The following is an 18604-nucleotide window of genomic DNA, read 5'->3' as shown; positions in this document are numbered from 1 at the left end:
CCTGTGGCCTGGATTGGCCACCGTTGGAATCAGGATGCTGGGCTTGATGGACCCTTGGTCTGACCCAGCATGGCAATTTCTTATGCTCTTATGTAATTTAGGAATCCTGCCGGGTACCTGTGACCTGGATTGGCCACTGTTGGAAACAGGATGCTGGGCTTGATGGACCCTTGGTCTGACCCAGCCTGGCAATTTCTTATGTTCTTATGTAATTTAGGAATCCTGCCAGGTACCTGTGACCTGGATTGGCCACTGTTGGAATCAGGATGCTGGGCTTGATGGACCTTTGATCTGACCCAGAATGGCAATTTCTTTTTTTTTTTTTTTTAATTTAATATTTATTGAATTATAACATTTACATAAGAATGATATAAAACAAGAATACAGGTAAATTCTTTTCAAAATTTTTCCATAATTTTTCAATTTGTTCCAGTCCACGTCTAGGAGGAGAGGAGAAACTATTGTCTCATAGTGTGTCTTTACTTTATTTAACAACCATTCCCTTATTACCAATTTAGGATTTATCCCTAAGAAAACGTTCCAAGTGAGTAGGGTCTAAAAAAACAAATTTGTTATTTTGATACATAATTTGACATTTGCACGGGAATTTTAAGAAGAAGCCGGCCCCTATATCTAGAGCCTGCTTCTTCAAAGATAAGAATTGTTTCCTACGGGCCTGTGTGGCTCGGGAAACATCAGGAAAGACTTGTATCTTATGTCCACAAAAAATATTATCTTTATTTTGAAAATATTTTGTAAAGAACAAGTCTTTCTCTCTTTTTAAAGAAAAAGAAAGTAATAAAGTTGCTCTTGTATCAATTCTGTCCAAGGAGTCTTCCAAAAATGTGGATACTCCTGGGCTTTGCAATATGTCAACTCCCCCTTCTTGCCCTTGGATCGTTTTACTTTTAGGTAAGTAATACATCTTAGAAATTACAGGAATTTTTTCTACTTCAAAACTTAAAATTTCAACTGCATATTTTTTATACAATTCTTCAGATGACATTAACCTGGACACAGGAAAATTCAATAATCTTAGATTGAAAGATCTTAATTCATTCTCCATTGATTCTAATCTATTATGCAGTATCAAATTATCTTTGATGGATGATGTATTAACAGCCTGCAAATTATTTACTAAAGGGCTCAAATTTGCCACAGCCTGTTCTAATTTGTCAGTTCTATTATCTAATTCCTCGAGCTTTGCTCTTATTTCATCAGAAAAAGCATGTATTTTAGATATTGATCTAGACATTTTCTTATCTATTTTTACAGATAACTTCCAAACATCCAATAATGTTACATTTTCTGGCTCCTCATTATACTCCTCCCCTTCACTAGTAGCATCAGGAATTAATGATGGCAATTTGACTTTAGTATTACAGTCTGTGGCCTCGCCACCCAATGTTAACATTTGGAAATGTATATTTTCCCCTGGGGTCTCCCCATGTCCTCTAGGGCTTGGGGTATGACTCCCAGAGGGTCCTACCACTGCTTCTTCTGTTTGTACACCATCCATTACTGGCTGTAAAGGTGGTTGTGTGGACCTGGGGCTGAGGGTAACTTCTAATATAGAGTTTCCCTCCTGACTCCCTCTTACGGTGGACTCTGACATAAGAACTATATGAGAGTCCATCGGTCCTATTTTTCTTGACAATGGGGCTGATGGCGATGAAGTATAGTTCTTACTTTTCCTTTTCTTGCCCATTATTTTCCTTACCTAGGGGCGCGCTCCTTTGGCGCGCGGCTTCGGCAGCGCGCCGGCGGCTGCGCGCCGCAGGGCCCTTCTTTTTATGCTGTCCCGGGGCTCCTGCTGATGATGTCACACCGGGTCCACCCCCTCGATCCGGGTCTCCACTCTCCGAGCCCAGGAAACAGTTCTTTATTTCTCAATTCGCTTCCAGCAAGCAAAACCGGACTTGGGCAGCTCCCAGCACTAGAGCCTCTCTCTCTCCTCACCTCGGATTCGATCGCCGCAGGGCCCTTCTTTTTATGCTGTCCCAGGGCTCCTGCTGATGATGTCACACCGGGTCCGCCCCCTCGATCCGGGTCTCCACTCTCCGAGCCCAGGAAACAGTTCTTTTATTTCTCAATTCGCTTCCAGCAAGCAAAACCGGACTCGGGCAGCTCCCAGCACTAGAGCCTCTCTCTCTCCTCACCTCGGATTCGATCGCCGCAGGGCCCTTCTTTTTATGCTGTCCCAGGGCTCCTGCTGATGATGTCACACCGGGTCCGCCCCCTCGATCCGGGTCTCCACTCTCCGAGCCCAGGAAACAGTTCTTTTATTTCTCAATTCGCTTCCAGCAAGCAAAACTGGGCTCGGGCAGCTCCCAGCACTAGAGCCTCTCTCTCTCCTCACCTCGGATTCGATCGCCGCAGGGCCCTTCTTTTTATGCTGTGCCGGGGCTCCTGCTGATGATGTCACACCGGGTCCGCCCCCTCGATCCGGGTCTCCACTCTCCAAGCCCAGGAAACAGTTCTTTTATTTCTCAATTCGCTTCCAGCAAGCAAAACCGGACTCGGGCAGCTCCCAGCACTAGAGCCTCTCTCTCTCCTCACCTCCATGGCAATTTCTTATGTTCTTAGGTAATTTAGGAATCCTGCCGGGTATCTGTGACCTGGATTGGCCACTGTTGGAATCAGGATGCTGGGCTTGATGGACCCTTGGTCTGACCCAGCATGGCAATTTCTTATGTTCTTATGTAATTTAGGAATCCTGCCGGGTACCTGTGACCTGGATTGGCCTCTGTTGGAATCAGGATGCTGGGCTTGATGGACCCTTGTTCTGACCCAGCATGGCAATTTCTTATGTTCTTATGTAATTTAGGAATCCTGCCGGGTACCTGTGACCTGGGTTGGCCACTGTTGGAATCAGGATGCTGGGCTTGATGGACCTTTGACCTGACCCAGCATGGCAATTTCTTATGTTCTTATGTAATTTAGGAATCCTGCCGGGTACCTGTGACCTGGATTGGCCACTGTTGGAATCAGGATGCTGGGCTTGATGGACCCTTGGTCTGACCCAGCATGGCAATTTCTTATGTTCTTAGGTAATTTAGGAATCCTGCCGGGTACCTGTGACCTGGATTGGCAACTGTTGGAATCAGGATGCTGGGCTTGATGGACCCTTGGTCTGACCCAGCATGGCATGTTCTTATGTTCTAATGTGATTTGACTTTTTCCCAATTCCCTACACCTCTACCTGGCCTTCCTAACTTTTCAACCCCTAAAGTCTCCCTAACTTTTCTAAATGTTTTTGTTTTTTGACTTACCTGATCTAAGGAGCAGATGTAAGTTCCATGCACCGGCAACAGCGTTTTTTCAGGCCCGGCACTTGTGCGCATATTGAGGGTTACGTGCGTGGCCGGGCCCTTTCAAAAATGTGCGCAGTGCGTGCACGTGCGTAACCCTCGAATTTTACATGCGTGGGCCTTTTACAATGTGGGCGTAAGTGTTGTAAAATGAGCTGTAAGTGCCAGAATTATTCTGTATGAGAAGATCTGATCAGCTGGGTTCATCGCACAGGGAGGATTACCTTACCTGTAGGGGTTGTGTTGAGAAAGCTCGAATAAGGTTATGGAATGGAAGGAGTGACGGCGATGAAGATAGGGTTTGTCTTTTGAGAGAGAAGAAATGCAGGTGTTTCAGGGGAGGAATAATAATGACACTGCAGAACTCCAGGAGACTATTAACAGTGACTCTACATTTGTAGGAGAGACTGAGATTTTTAATATATTTTTCTACACTGTGAAGAAGATTTTCTAAGATTTATAATAAGACATTTGGGCCTTATTTTTTTAATAAGTAATGTTTATTCAGCGTAGCATGCACATGTTGGAAGTTGCAATAATGTGAATTTAGTACTTTGTATGTTTTGCATTATAAAAGAATAAAATGTTGTAAATTATCCCCCACAAAATGTTTTAACTCTCTCTAGTGCTCTCTGGTTTGTTTTTTGAATTGGTACCAGAAGGCTAACACTCACCTGAGAACCAACCTTGTTGGAGCAAGCAGGTTGCAGGTGGCCAGTTACTGGCCAAAAAAGGCCAAAATAGACTAGGAGGCAAGACATCTGGACAACAGCCGCACTAGCTTTGTTGATCTCAGGGAGGCCGATATTAAACATGGAATTTAGCCGGGTAAGCATGCATTTGCTTGACATGCGTTCTTCGTCTCTATTTGTTTTCATTTCTGCTATATGATGTGTTTGTCGGACTGATCACATTGCAATTTTGTAAACCGCTTTCAGCTTTGGTATATGGTGATATATAAATATAAATAAAGATTTGGGGTTCCACATTCAGCCACTGACTAGCTCGGTTAGTTAACTGGATAAACTTATGCGGCTAACTTATCTGGGCAATTTAGTGGCACAGCAGCATCACAGAATATTCCCAGCTATCTTACCCGCATAAGTTTATCCGGCTAACTTATCTGGGCAATTCATTGGCGCGGCAGCATCACAGAATATACCCAGCTTTCTTACCCGCATAAGTTTATCCTGCTAACTTATCTGGGCAATTCAGTGGTACGGCAGCATCACAGAATATACCCAGCTATCTTAGCCGCATAAGTTTATCCGGCTAACTTATCTGGGCAATTCAGTGGCACGGCAGCATCACAGAATATTCCCAGCTATCTTACCCGCATAAGTTTATCCTGCTAACTTATCTGGGCAATTCAGTGGCGCGGCAGCATCACAGAATATTCCCAGCTATCTTACCCGCATAAGTTTATCCGGCTAACTTATCTGGGCAATTCAGTGGCGCGGCAGCATCACAGAATATTCCCAGCTATCTTACCCGCATAAGTTTATCTTGCTAACTTATCTGGGCAATTCGGTGGCGCGGCAGCATCACAGAATATTCCCAGCTATCTTAGCCGCATAAGTTTATCCGGCTAACTTATCTGGGCAATTCAGTGGCGCGGCAGCATCACAGAATATTCCCAGCTATCTTACCCGCATAAGTTTATCCGGCTAACTTATCTGGGCAATTCAGTGGCACGGCAGCATCACAGAATATTCCCAGCTATCTTAGCTGCATAAGTTTATCCGGCTAACTTATCTGGGAAATTCAGTGGCACGGCAGCATCACAGAATATTCCCAGCTATCTTACCCGCATATTTTATTTATTTATTTATTTAACTTCTTTTACTATACCGACACTCAAGACCAGGTCTTATCGTGCCGGTTTACATTAAAACATGGGGAAACCAATTAACGTATAAGTAGAAATGAGAAGTTACATTAAAACAGAGAGAGTAAAAACATGGATGTCGGAAGATAGGACAGAATTAACTATAACAGCAATGGGAGATCAAGAATCAAACAATAAGTTAACAAAATTACAAACTATAAACTAACACAAAACAATAAATTAGTAATACAGAAACATGGATTATAATCAGCAGATATATACTTGGTATGTCAGATGGGAGGTAGTGGGGGGAGGGGGAAAAAAGGTGGGTTGAGGTTGGGGGGGGAAAGGGAAAAAGGTAGGGAGTGAGGGGAGGGATAAAGGGTGGGTTGAAGGGTGAGAGACAGAGTTGGTTGAAATGGATTCCTTCAACGGTAGGCTTGTGTGAACAGCCAGGTTTTAAGTTTTTTTCTGAAGGTTAAATGGCATTGTTCCTGGCGTAAGTCTTGAGGAAGCGAATTCCAATGTAGCGGACCTGATGTCGAAAGTGCTCGCTTGTGAATGGAGTTGTGGACTGATGATTTGTTGGGAGGGGCCTTGAGCTTACTTTTGTAGGCAGTTCTTATTGGTCTTGAGGATGTATGTAGTTCCAGAGGGAAGGTGAGTTGGAGAGTGGATTGTTGGTAGACCGATCTGTGGATGATAGTGAGAGCTTTGAAAAGTATTCTATATTGAATAGGAAGCCAATGTAAGATTTTTAGGATAGGTGTGATGTGGTCCTTGCGCCGTGGGTTTGTAAGGAGCCTGGTGCGCGAACAAAAGTACGCGATCGCGCAAGTATTTAAAATCTGCCCCTAAGATTATTCCATGTAACCATTGCTAATAATAGCGGTGGCTATTCTCTAAGTCAACTTAATAGCAGGTAAAGGACTTCTTCTCCAAGAACTTATCCAATCCCTTTTTAAACACAGCTATACTAACTGCACTAACCACATCCTCTGGCAACAAATTCCAGAGTTTAATTGTGAGTTGAGTGAAAAAGAACTTTCTCTGATTACTTTTAAATGTGCCACATGCTAACTTCATGGAGTGCCCCCTCGTCTTTCTATTATCCGAAAGAGTAAATAACTGATTCACATCTACCCGTTCTAGACCTCTCATAATTTTAAACACCTCTATCATATCCCCCCTCAGCCGTCTCTTCTCCAAGCTGAAAAGTCCTAACCCCTTTATACTTTCCTCATAGGGGAGCTGTTCCATTCCCTTTATCATTTTGGTCGCCCTTCTCTGTACCTTCTTCATCGCAATTATATCTTTTTTGAGATGCGGCGACCAGAATTGTACACAGTATTCAAGGTGCGGTCTCACCGTGGAGCGATACACAGGCATTATGACATTTTCCGTTTTATTCACCATTCCCTTTCTAATAATTCCCAACATTCTGTTTGCTTTTTTGACTGCCGCAGCACACTGAACCGACGATTTCAATGTGTTATCCACTATGATGCCTGGATCTCTTTCTTGGGTGGTAGCACCTAATATGGAACCTAACATTGTGTAACTATAGCATGGGTTATTTTTCCCTATATGCATCACCTTGCACTTGTCCACATTAAATTTCATCTGCCATTTTGATGCCCAATTTTCCAGCCTCACAAGGTCTTCCTGCAATTTATCACAATCTGCTTGTAATTTAACTACTCTGAACAATTTTGTATCATCTGCAAATTTAATTACCTCTCTTGTCGTATTTCTTTCCAGATCATTTATAAATATATTGAAAAGTAAGGGTCGCAATACAGATACCTGAGGCACTCCACATTCCACTCCCTTCCACTGAGAAAATTGTCCATTTAATCCTACTCTCTGTTTCCTATCTTTTAGCCAGTTTGTAATCCATGAAAGGACATCGCCACCTATCCCGTGACTTTTTTTTTCCTAGAAGCCTCTTATGAGGAACTTTGTCAAATGCTTTCTGAAAATCCAAGTACACTACATCTACAGGTTCACCTTTATCCACATGTTTGTTAACTCCTTCAAAAAAGTGAAGCAGATTTGTTAGGCAAAACTTGCCTTGGGTAAAGCCATGCTGACTTTGTTCCATTAAACCATGTCTTTCTATATGTTCTGTGATTTTGATATTTAGAATACTTTCCACTATTTTCCTGGCACTGAAGTCAGGCTAACCGGTATGTAGTTTCCCGGATTGTCCCTGGAGCCCTTTTTAAACATGTGGGTTACATTAGCTATCCCCCAGTCTTCAGGTACAATGGATGATTTTAATGACAGGTTACAAATTTTTACTAATAGGTCTGAAATTTCATTTTTTAGTTCCTTCAGAACTCTGGGGTGTATACCATCCGGTCCAGGTGATTTACTGCTCTTAAGTTTGTCAATTAGGTCTACCACATCTTCTAGGCTCACCATGATTTGGTTCAGTCCCATCTGAATCATTACTCATGAAAACCTTCTCCAGTACGGGTACCTCCCCAACATCTTCTTCAGTAAACACCAATGAAAAGAAATCATGTAATAAGAACATAAGAACATAAGAAATTGCCATGCTGGGACAGACCAAGGGTCCATCAAGCCCAGCATCCTGTTTCCAACAGAGGCCAAAAACCAGGCCACAAGAACCTGGCAATTACCCAAACACTAAGAAGAACCCATGCTACTGAGGCAATTAATAGCAGTGGCTATTCCCTAAGTATAATTGATTAATAGCCATTAATGGACTTCTCCTCCAAGAACTTATCCAAACCTTTTTTGAACCCAGCTACACTAACTGCACTAACCACATCTTCTGGCAACAAATTCCAGAGCTTTATTGTGCGTTGAGTGAAAAAGAATTTTCTCCGATTAGTCTTAAATGTGCTACTTGCTAACTTCATGGAATGCCCCCTAGTCCTTCTATTATTCGAAAGTGTAAATAACCGAGTCACATCTACTCGTTCAAGACCTCTCATGATCTTAAAGACCTCTATCATATCCCCCCTCAGCCGTCTCTTCTCCAAGCTGAACAGCCCTAACCTCTTCAGCCTTTCCTCATAGGGGAGCTGTTCCATCCCCTTTATCATTTTGGTTGCCCTTCTCTGTACCTTCTCCATCTCAACTATATCTTTTTTGAGATGCGGCGACCAGAATTGTACACAGTATTCAAGGTGCGGTCTCACCATGGAGCGATACAGAGGCATTATGACATTTTCCGTTCTATTAACCCAGAGCTTTCCAAAGTGTGTGTCGCGACACTTTAGTGTGTCGCCTGCAGTGTGCCGGTGTGTCGCGCAAGCCCAGTGCACGTGGCACACCGGCAAGTGGGAGCCAATGCGGCCGCCAGTGGACCTCATCCCACTGGCGGCTTAGTACTGAAGAATCGCTGTGCTGCATGCCAGCAGGAAGATCGGCAAGGCCGTGATGGAGCTCACGTCACCACGGCCAGAAAAAGAAAAAGGTCACGTCTAAACGTGCAGGTGCTCCTTCTCCTTCCTGCCCATGCGGCCCCGGAAGAAAAATATTGAAGGAGCCGCACGGGCAGGAAGGGGGAGGAGCGTCGGCCACGTGCAGAAGAGGAGCAGCGTTGTTGCTGCCAGCTAAGAAGAGGAGGAGGAGGCCCGGTAGCAGGGTCCCCACCGCGGATCGGCCGGAGAAGAGCAGGGCCGCCGCTGCCGCGGATCGGCCCGAGAAGAGCAGGGCGGCCGCTGCAGAGCCCATCCTGCAGTGACCCATGAAGAGGAGGCCCAGAGGTAAGAGAGAAGCTGAGGGCCCGTAGAGTGCGTGTTTGCGATGAGTTGAGAGATTGTTTGCGTGTATGAGATGAGTTGAGAGATTGTGTGTGGGAATGAGGACCTGAATGTTTGCAGAGACAGCATGTGAGAGCCTGTGTGTGTGTGTGAGAGACAGCATGTGACAGTGAGAGCCTGTGCTTGAGCAAGACAGCATGTGGGAGTGAGAGAGAGCCTGTGTGTGTGAGTCTGACAGCATGTGCAAGAGAGAGACTGTGTATGAATGATTGTATGAGAGAAAGCATGTGACAGTGAGAGACTGTATGAATGATTGTATGAGAGAGAGCATGTGACAGTGAGAGCCTGTGTGTGTGTGAGAGAGAGAGAGAAAGCATGTGAGAATGAGAACCTGACTGTATGTTTGAGGGAAGAAGATAGATGGAGAGAAAAGAAATAGAAAAAAAGACAATATGAAAGGAATTGTCAAAAAAATAATAAGGGGAGGGGGGGGGGGGCAAAAAAGCCTGGGACCAACCGATTAGAAAACTAAGATCAGACAGCAAAGGTAAAAAAAAAAAAATAATAATAAATTACTTTTTAGTGATTGGCACATGTAATCTTTGGTAATGTGCAAAAGTAGCACTTTCTCTATGCGGATCTCACAATGTACGAGATCAACATGGAGGAAGTGGAAACCCACGGGGCCTGCACAGAGGAGGCAGCAGAATGGGCTTCAGTGCCAATAGCAGCAATCAGCGCCACCCCAGTAGCCATGTGGCATCAGTGACAGTGGCAGCAGAGGAATGAGAGAGGCTCCGAGGTTGCTGGCAAAAGAAAGAGAGGGGGTCTGCTTTTAGTGTGTGCATGTGTATGAATGGGAGTCTGCCTGGGGGTGTATGTGTGTGAATGCATGGGTGCCTGCCTGAGGGTGTGTCTGTGTATGAGAATGTATGGGTGTCTTCCTGGGGTTTGTATGTGTGAGAAGAGGTGCCTGCCTGTGTGTGGTGTATGGGTGTGTGTGTGTGAGAATGAATTGGTGCCTGCCTGGGGGTCTGTGTGTGTGTGAGAATGAATTGGTGCCTGCCTGGGGTCTGTGTGAGAATGAATGTGTGCATCCCTGGGGGATGGTGAGGGAGTGGTATGAAAATGAATGGGAGCCTGCCTGGGGGTCAGTTTCAGTGTGTGAGAATGACTGGGAGCTTGCCTGGGTGTGTGTGTTTGTATGAGAATGATTGGGAACTTGCCTGGGTATGTGTGTGTGTATGTGAGGGAGCCAGAGAGAGTGAGAGCATGAGTGTGTATGAGAAAATCCAGGGGAGTAAGAGTTTGTGTGGGGGGTGTGTGTGGAGGGGAAGAGAGTGTCTTAGAGCCTGAGAGTGTGTCAGTGTTTGTGAGAGCGAGAGGTTATGGTGGATATAAGAGCATGAATGTGTATGTATGTGACAGTGTATGTGTGAGAGAGAATGGACATGTGAGTATGTGTGAGAGAGAGAGGATAACCTCCTAATCCTTGACAATATCAGGGTGACTGGAAATCAAGAGCTCCAAAGTATGGACAGCAGGGGCTTTTTAAAATCCTTATTAGTTTTAATTATTGGGTGTTATTTGATAAATGTGCTGTTTTGAAATATTTTATTGGTGTTTGGGAAATTGTAAAAAATGTATATGATTTTAATTAATAGAAATTCTATTTATCAATAGTTTTAAAATATTCTTTTATTAGTATGGTTTTACTATTATAACTGATGCTTTATGTTTCTTGATTTTATGTTTTATGAGGAATGGTGGTTCTGTTTTTCCATTGTTAATACAGAGAGTCTGGCTTCTTGGGATTTCCATTTCAGTTTTTGTCTAATTTGTGCTCCTTTATTTTGTAGTCTGTATTTGGTGAGGGTCTGTCTCTGCTCTGTGTGTGTGACCATGATGAGAGATTCTGCTAGCATAGGGATCTATAGCAATCTGGTTTGTTTTGTTTCCTCAGTAGGTGGTATTTTGGTATTCTAGGACCCAGTTAATATTTACCCTTGCTTTTTCACAGGTACGTTATGATGGGATTGCAGTATAGATTTTGAGTGTCTTTTTTGCGGGGTTTTGTGTTAGTTCACAATGTGCCTGGCAGTGGAAGGTGTTTCTGCTGCTGTTACTGTGAGGTGACACCAGAATTTGAAAATATCTTTTAGTATGATGAGCTGTAAGGGAAACATCCAAGCTCCATTGTTTGGGGGAATTTCTGTGGATGCACAGTGTTACAGAACTGGAGGTGCAGGATTTATATTGACATTCTGTCCCTTCCTATAAATTCCAGACTTCACTCTCATAGCCATATAGAATTAGTTGAATGAGGCTATCAATAATTTTATAGTGTGAAACTGGCCAGCTTTTTAAAATTACGCAGAAGACCTTTTGGACTTTTTTTATTAACATCAAAGTAAAACTTATTACTTTGTTTTTGTTCAATGTAAAACTTCTTTTATTCTGTTCTATGTAAACCGCTATTTGTAGCGATAGTTACTGTTCTTTGTGAACCGGGGTGATATGTATATTATACAGGAACCTCCGGTATATAAATTAATTTAAATAAATAAATAAATTCAAAAGCTGTGTCCATCAAGCTCATATATATTGCACCCCCATTCTATGTAAACCAGCAAGATATGTTTTCATGATTGCCGGTATATAAAAACTCTAAATAAATAAATAAATAAATAAATATATCTCATTAAAGAGGTAAATTGAATAACACAATAACTTTGTTTTATTATTGTTACTCATAAATTATAACAATAACATTAATCTTGGAATGTTATATATTTTTAATATAAATGAAAGGTTTTCACAAGATAGGTTGTGTCGTGAAACATTTTATTATGTATATATTTAAGGAAACATACGTAAATTGTAAAAATACATTTTGTTCATTTAACCTTTAACCTCTGGTTTGCTAGTAGATGAATTACTGTGTCCCGAAATTATGTTTGTCTAAAAAGTGTGTCACCAACATGAAAAGTTTGGAAAGCTCTGTATTAACCATTCCCTTCCTAATAATTCCTAACATTCTATTTGCTTTTTTGACTGCTGCAGCACACTGAGCTGACAATTTTAAAGTATTATCCACTATGATGCCTAGATCTTTTTCCTGAGTGGTAGCTCCTAATATGGAACCTAACATCGTGTAACTACAGCAAGGGTTATTTTTCCCTATGTGCATCACATTGCACTTGTCCACATTACATTTCATCTGCCATTTGGATGCCCAATTTTCCAGTCTCACAAGGTCTTCCTGTAATGTATCACAATCTGCTTGTGATTTAACTACTCTGAACAATTTTGTGTCATCTGCAAATTTGATTATCTCACTCGTCGTATTTCTTTCCAGATCATTTATAAATATACAAGCCGTTAAGCCCGTTAAAACGGGCTACATCCCTCTGTCTCTCACCTCCCCCTCATTCTCTCTCCCCTCACTCTTCACCACCCCCTACCTCCCTCCCTCACACTCACCCACTCCTCCCCACCCTCCCTCTCCTCTCACTCAGTCCCTCCCTCCTACTCAGTCTCACTCACTCCCTCCCCCCTCTCTCCCTCCCACTCACACTCAGTCCCACTCACTCTCACTCAGTCCCACTCCCTCCCTCCTCTCCCTCAGTCCCACTCCCTCCCTCTCTCTCAGTCCCACTCCCTCCCTCAGTCCCACTCACTCCCTCAGTCCCACTCACTCAGTCCCACTCACTCCCTCCCCCCTCACTCAGTCCCCCCTCTCCCTCTCACTCAGTCCCACTCCTTCCCTCCCTCTCACTCAGTCCCACTCCCTCCCTCTCACTCAGTCCCACTCCCTCTCTCTCCTCCCCTCTCACTCAGTCCCTCCCTCTCAGTCAGTCCCTCCCTCTCTCTCTCCTCCCTCACTGCTGCCGCCTGTCTTCGCCGCCGCCGCTGTGGCCCTGTCGCTCACCTCTCCCTCATTCTCCCTCTCCCCCTTCCACTTACTCACATCCCTGACTCTCACCTCTCCCCTCACTCTTCCCCACCCCCTACCTCTCTCCCACACACTCACCCACTCCTCCCTCCCTCTCACTCAGTCCCTCCCTCCCAGTCCCTCCCCCTCACTCAGTCCCTCCCTCCCTCTCAGTCCCTCCCACTCAGTCCCTCCCTCTCACTCAGTCACTCCCTCCCACTCTCTCTCTCCATCCCTCCCACTCCCTCCCTCCCACTCAGTCCGTCCCTCCCTCTCTCTCTCGCCTCCCTCCCTCGCTACTGGCCGCTGCCGCCGCCGCCCGCTGCCACTACCGCTGCCGCCGCCGGTACCGCCGCCGCTGCCGCCGCCATGTTTTTTTTTTTTTACGCTGCCTAAGACCGACGTACTCGCCCGCATTTGCGGCACGTCGGTCAAGCGTCGTTTATCTAGTTAGATAAAACAGTAAGGGTCCCAATACAGATCCCTGAGGCACTCCACTGTCCACTCCCTTCCACTGAGAAAATTGCCCATTTAATCCTACTCTCTGTTTCCTGTCTTTTAGCCAGTTTGCAATCCACGAAAGGACATAGCCACCTATCCCATGACTTTTTACTTTTCCTAGAAGCCTCTCATGAGGAACTTTGTCAAACGTCTTTTGAAAATCCAAGTATTCTATATCTACCGGTTCACCTTTATCCACATGTTTATTAACTCCTTCAAAAAAGTGAAGCAGATTTGTGAGGCAAGACTTGCCCTGGGTAAAGCCATGCTGACTTTGTTCCATTCAACCATGTCTTTCTATATGTTCTGTGATTTTGATGTTTAGAACACTTTCCACTATTTTTCCTGGCACTGAAGTCAGGCTAACCGGTCTGTAGTTTCCCGGATCGCCCCTGGAGCCCTTTTTAAATATTGGGGTTACATTTGCTATCCTCCAGTCTTCAGGTAAAATGGATGATTTTAATGATAAGTTACAAATTTTTACTAATAGGTCTGAAATTTCATTTTTTAGTTCCTTCAGAACGCTGGGGTGTATACCATCCGGTCCAGGTGATTTACTACTCTTCAGTTTGTCAATCAGGCCTACCACATCTTCTAGGTTCACCGTGATTTGATTCAGTCCATCTGAATCTGAATCATTACCCATGAAAACCTTTTCCATTACGGGTACCTCCCCAACATCCTCTTCAGTAAACACCGAAGCAAAGAAATCATTTAATCTTTCCGCGACGGCCTTATCTTCCCTAAGTGCCCCTTTAACCCCTCGATCATCTAACGGTCCAACTGACTCCCTCACAGGCTTTCTGCTTCGGATATATTTTAAAAAGTTTTTACTGTGAGTTTTTGCCTCTACAGCCAACTTCTTTTCAAATTCTCTCTTAGCCTGTCTTATCAATGTCTTACATTTAACTTGCCAATATTTATCTTCTTTCACCTCCCCTTTCAACCATGCCAGTAATCGTTTTGCCTTCTTTCCTCCTTTCTTAATGTGTGGAATACATCTGGATTGTGCTTCTAGGATGGTATTTTTTAACAATGACCACGCCTCCTGCACACCTTTTACTTTTGTAGCTGCTCCTTTCAGGTTTTTTCTAACTATTTTTCTCATTTTATCAAAGTTTCCCTTTTGAAAGTTTAGCACGAGAGCCATGGATTTGCTTACTGTCCCCCTTCCAGTCATTAAATCAAATTTGATCATATTATGATCACTGTTGCCAAGCGGCCCCACCACTGTTACCTCTCTCACCAAATCCTGTTCTCTACTGAGAATTAGATCTAAAATTGCTCCCTCTCTCGTCGGTTCCTGAACCAGTTGCTCCATAAAGCTATCATTCCATCCAGGAACTGTATCTCTCTAGCTTGTCCCGATGATACATTTACCCAGTCAATATTTATTTATTTTATTTATTTAACATTTTTTATATACCGAAATTCTAGCAACAATGTTGCTAATCATTTCGGTTTACATATAACATTGGAGTGACTTAACATGCGAGTCTTACATGGAACAGGAAAGTGAACTTGGAGAAAATTGAATAAATCCTAATAACAAATAACATTAAAACAACAACAGTAGTAATAGACATGTTATATACAGGCGATTAAAATGAATCAGTTATGAATAAGATATCTGCAAAATAGACAAGAGGGATTGGAAAATTAATTCTTTAGTTGTTGAGCTAAGAGGTATTATATGGCATAGACCTGGAGGAGGGATTTGTGGATAGTACTCTTTCGGATAGTAGAAAGACTAGGGGACACTCCATGAAGTTAGCAAGGGGCACATTTAAAACTAATCGGAGAAAGTTCTTTTTTACTCAACGCACAATTAAACTCTGGAATTTGTTGCCAGAGAATGTGGTTCGTGCAGTTAGTATAGCTGTGTTTAAAAAAGGATTGGATAAGTTCTTGGAGGAGAAGTCCATTACCTGCTATTAAGTTCACTTAGAGAATAGCCACTGCCATTAGCAATGGTTACATGGAATAGACTTAGTTTTTGGGTACTTGCCAGGTTCTTATGGCCTGGATTGGCCACTGTTGGAAACAGGATGCTGGGCTTGATGGACCCTTGGTCTGACCCAGTATGGCATTTTCTTATGTTCTTATGTTCTTATGTTCTTACTCAATCGTAGGCTTGAGAGAAAAGCCAAGTTTTAAGTCTTTTTTTAAAAGTGAGGGGGCATTGTTCAAGCCTAAGATCCGATGGTAGAGAGTTCCAGTGGATCGGACCTGCAGTGGAGAAGGCTCTTTTGTTTGACGAAATTTTAAGTGGAGGGATTTTCAGAGAGCCTTTTTGCGCAGCTCTCAGTGGACGGGAGGAAGTATGTAGCTGGAATGGGATCCTGAGGTCTAGGTATGAGGCTTTGTTAATGGATTTATGAATGGATGAAAGGGTTTTGTAGGTGATTCTGTGTTTTATAGGGAGCCAATGAAGATTTTTTAATATTGGTGTTATGTGGTCCCTTTTTTTTGCTTTAGTTAAGATCCTGGCAGTGGCATTTTGGAGCATTTGTAGCGGTTTCAGGGAGATATCAGGGAGTCCAAGTAAAAGGGAGTTGCAGTAATCAATTTTAGAAAATATGATTGCTTGCAGAACTGATCTGAAATCCTGGGGGTGCAATAAAGGTCTGAGTCTTTTTAGAACCTGGAGTTTGAAGAAGCATTCTTTCACTGTGTTACTGATAAAACTTTTGAAATTCAGTAGGTTATCCATGGTGACTCCTAGGTTTCTGACCTGGGTAGAAAGAGGAGGTGGTGCCGAAGAATGAGTGTTGGAGAGTTGGTAGTTGCCTTCTTGGGTGATTAGGAGGTATTCCGTTTTGTTGGTATTCAGAACTAGACAGAGATCAGCAAGGAGATTGGATATGGAGAGGAAGCATGAATTCCAAAAGTTAAGTGTTTCTTGCAAGGATTTGGTGATAGGAATAAGTATTTGGACATCGTCCGCATAAAGGTAGTGGGTTAGATTAAGCTTAGAAAGTAGGTTACAGAGTGGGTAACCTACGGTAATTGAAGTCTCCCATTATTACCGCACTACCAATTTGGTTAGTTTCCCTAATTTCTCTTAGCATTTCACTGTCAGTCTCACCTTCTTGACCAGGTGGACGGTAGTATACTCCTATCACTATAGTCTTCCCCGACACACAAGGGATTTCTACCCATAAAGATTCAATTGTGCATTTAGTCTCGTGCAGGATGTTTATCCTGTTGGACTCTATGCCATCCCGGACATAAAGCACCACACCGCCTCCCGGATGCTCCTCTCTGTACTGTCATTGCGATATAATTTGTACCCCAGTATAGCACTGTCCCATTGGTTGTCCTCCTTCCACCGTGTCTCTGAGATGCCAATTAAGTCTATGTCATCATTCTTTGCTATACATTCTAATTCTCCCATCTTACTTCTTAGACTTCTGGCATTAGCATATAAACATTTCAAAGTTTGTATTTTGTTTGTATTTTCATTCTGCTTTTTAATTGATAGGGATAAGTTAGAATTTTTTAGCTCAGGTGAGTTTTTAGTTACAGGCACTTGGACTACTTTTCTTATTATTGGAACCTCAGCGTCGGGATGCCCTAATTCTAATGCATCATTAGTATCCTTTGAAGATACCTCTCTCTGAACCATGCACTGCTGAGTGACTGTCGGCTTTCCCCTTTGTTCTAGTTTAAAAGCTGCTCTATCACCTGTTTTGCCTGTATCTTCCCCACCCCTCATCTTATTCACCCATAACGAAGACCCAGCAACTACTACTTGTGGAAACCCAAACTGGAAATTAGTGGTGGGGGGAAGGAGAGAATCACAGATCAAGTCAGCACAGTAAGAAGGTCGGAATGGGCAAACAGGGTGATTCAGATGATCCTGTTCTATCCTTATTGCCTACCCATGTTAATATATACGTTATATGCACATTGATTTAAATTACCACCGAATTCTCAAAGTATTGCAGCAAATCTTATGCTTTATCGTATTTTGGAATCCAGAAGGATGGGTGACCTACGTTGGGCTTAAGATGTCATGGAATCCACGTACTGCATGGTTGCTCCTCAGATGTGCAGGGACCAATATGGAGCATCCTCAGCATTGGACTCCTAGAGAAAAAGAGAAAAAAAGAGCAATGCAATCAGCAGTTTTAAGTAATCACCCAATCTCACTCCCCAAACTATGCATGATAGCACTAACCCTCCCCCATACATGATAATTATACTCCTCCCCTATCACACGTGATATTAATCCCCATGCCATGCATGATAACATCCCTCTGGTATCACACATGATATTAATCTGCACAACAAGCAAGATAGTACTCGTTCCATATCATACGTTAATAACATTACACTTGATACAAAGCCCCCTCCCACATGTGTTAATGTGGGATTTTATTTTCCTGTAACTCCTTTGTGTGGGAGGGGAGTTATTCCTGAACTAAGAGTAATTAAAAATTGAGTGCTAAACCAGGTATTTAAAAACTCTGATAAATTCCTGCGGAGGGCCTTTATTTCCCCACAGGTTGCTTGGCGAGCTCGTCTCATCTCTGTTTCAACATGCCCCCGTTGCCACCTCGCCATTGTTACTTTATCTCATGCCTTTTGGGCCTGTCCTCTAATACAATTGTTTTGGCAGAAAATTGTAAATTATTTACAGCATCTCTTGAAAGTGCGTTTCACAATCACTCTGCAGCTGATTTTATTTGATTGCATTCCCCAGTCTGTCATTAGAAAAGTGGGGTGGCGTATTTTGGTCAGGAAGGCCTGGCTGGTGGGGAAAAAAGTTATTTTACTTAATTGGTTGGAGCAGTCAGCGCCCTCATACTGGACATGGAGGAATCATTTTCATCGAATGATGCAAATAGACAATCTTATAAGAATATAAGAAATTGCCATGCTGGGTCAGACCAAGGGTCCATCAAGCCCAGCATCCTGTTTCCAACAGAGGCCAAACCTGGCAATTACCCAAACACTAAGAAGATCCCATGCTACTGATGCAATTAATAGCAATGGTTATTCCCTAAGTAAACTTGATTAATAGCCGTTAATGGACTTCTCCAAGAACTTATCCAAACTTTTTTTGAACCCAGCTACACTAACTGCACTAACCACATCCTCTGGCAACAAATTCCAGAGCTTTATTGTGCATTGAGTGAAAAGAATTTTCTCCGATTAGTCTTAAACGTACTACTTGCTAACTTCATGGAATGCCCCCTAGTCCTTCTATCATTCGAAAGTGTAAATAACCAAGTCACATCTACTCGTTCAAGACCTCTCATGATCTTACTTCTATAATGTCTCT

General features: G+C 43.2%; 1 long non-coding RNA gene across 1 annotated transcript in view; it reads right to left on the bottom strand.

Annotated features, from left to right (window-relative positions):
* The window catches only part of LOC115083443, a 57520-nt gene that overhangs the window by 13835 nt on the left and 25081 nt on the right, over positions 1–18604 (bottom strand). Inside the window, exon 3 of the long non-coding RNA XR_003854338.1 lies at positions 17316–17406. This is a non-coding gene — a long non-coding RNA (uncharacterized LOC115083443). The remainder of the gene's footprint in view (positions 1–17315; positions 17407–18604) is intronic.

This window comes from Rhinatrema bivittatum, chromosome 2, assembly GCF_901001135.1.
Source record: "Rhinatrema bivittatum chromosome 2, aRhiBiv1.1, whole genome shotgun sequence".
Taxonomy (NCBI): Eukaryota; Metazoa; Chordata; class Amphibia; order Gymnophiona; family Rhinatrematidae; genus Rhinatrema; species Rhinatrema bivittatum.
Note: the sequence above shows the minus strand (reverse complement) of the source record. Positions and strands in the feature narration are given on the sequence as shown.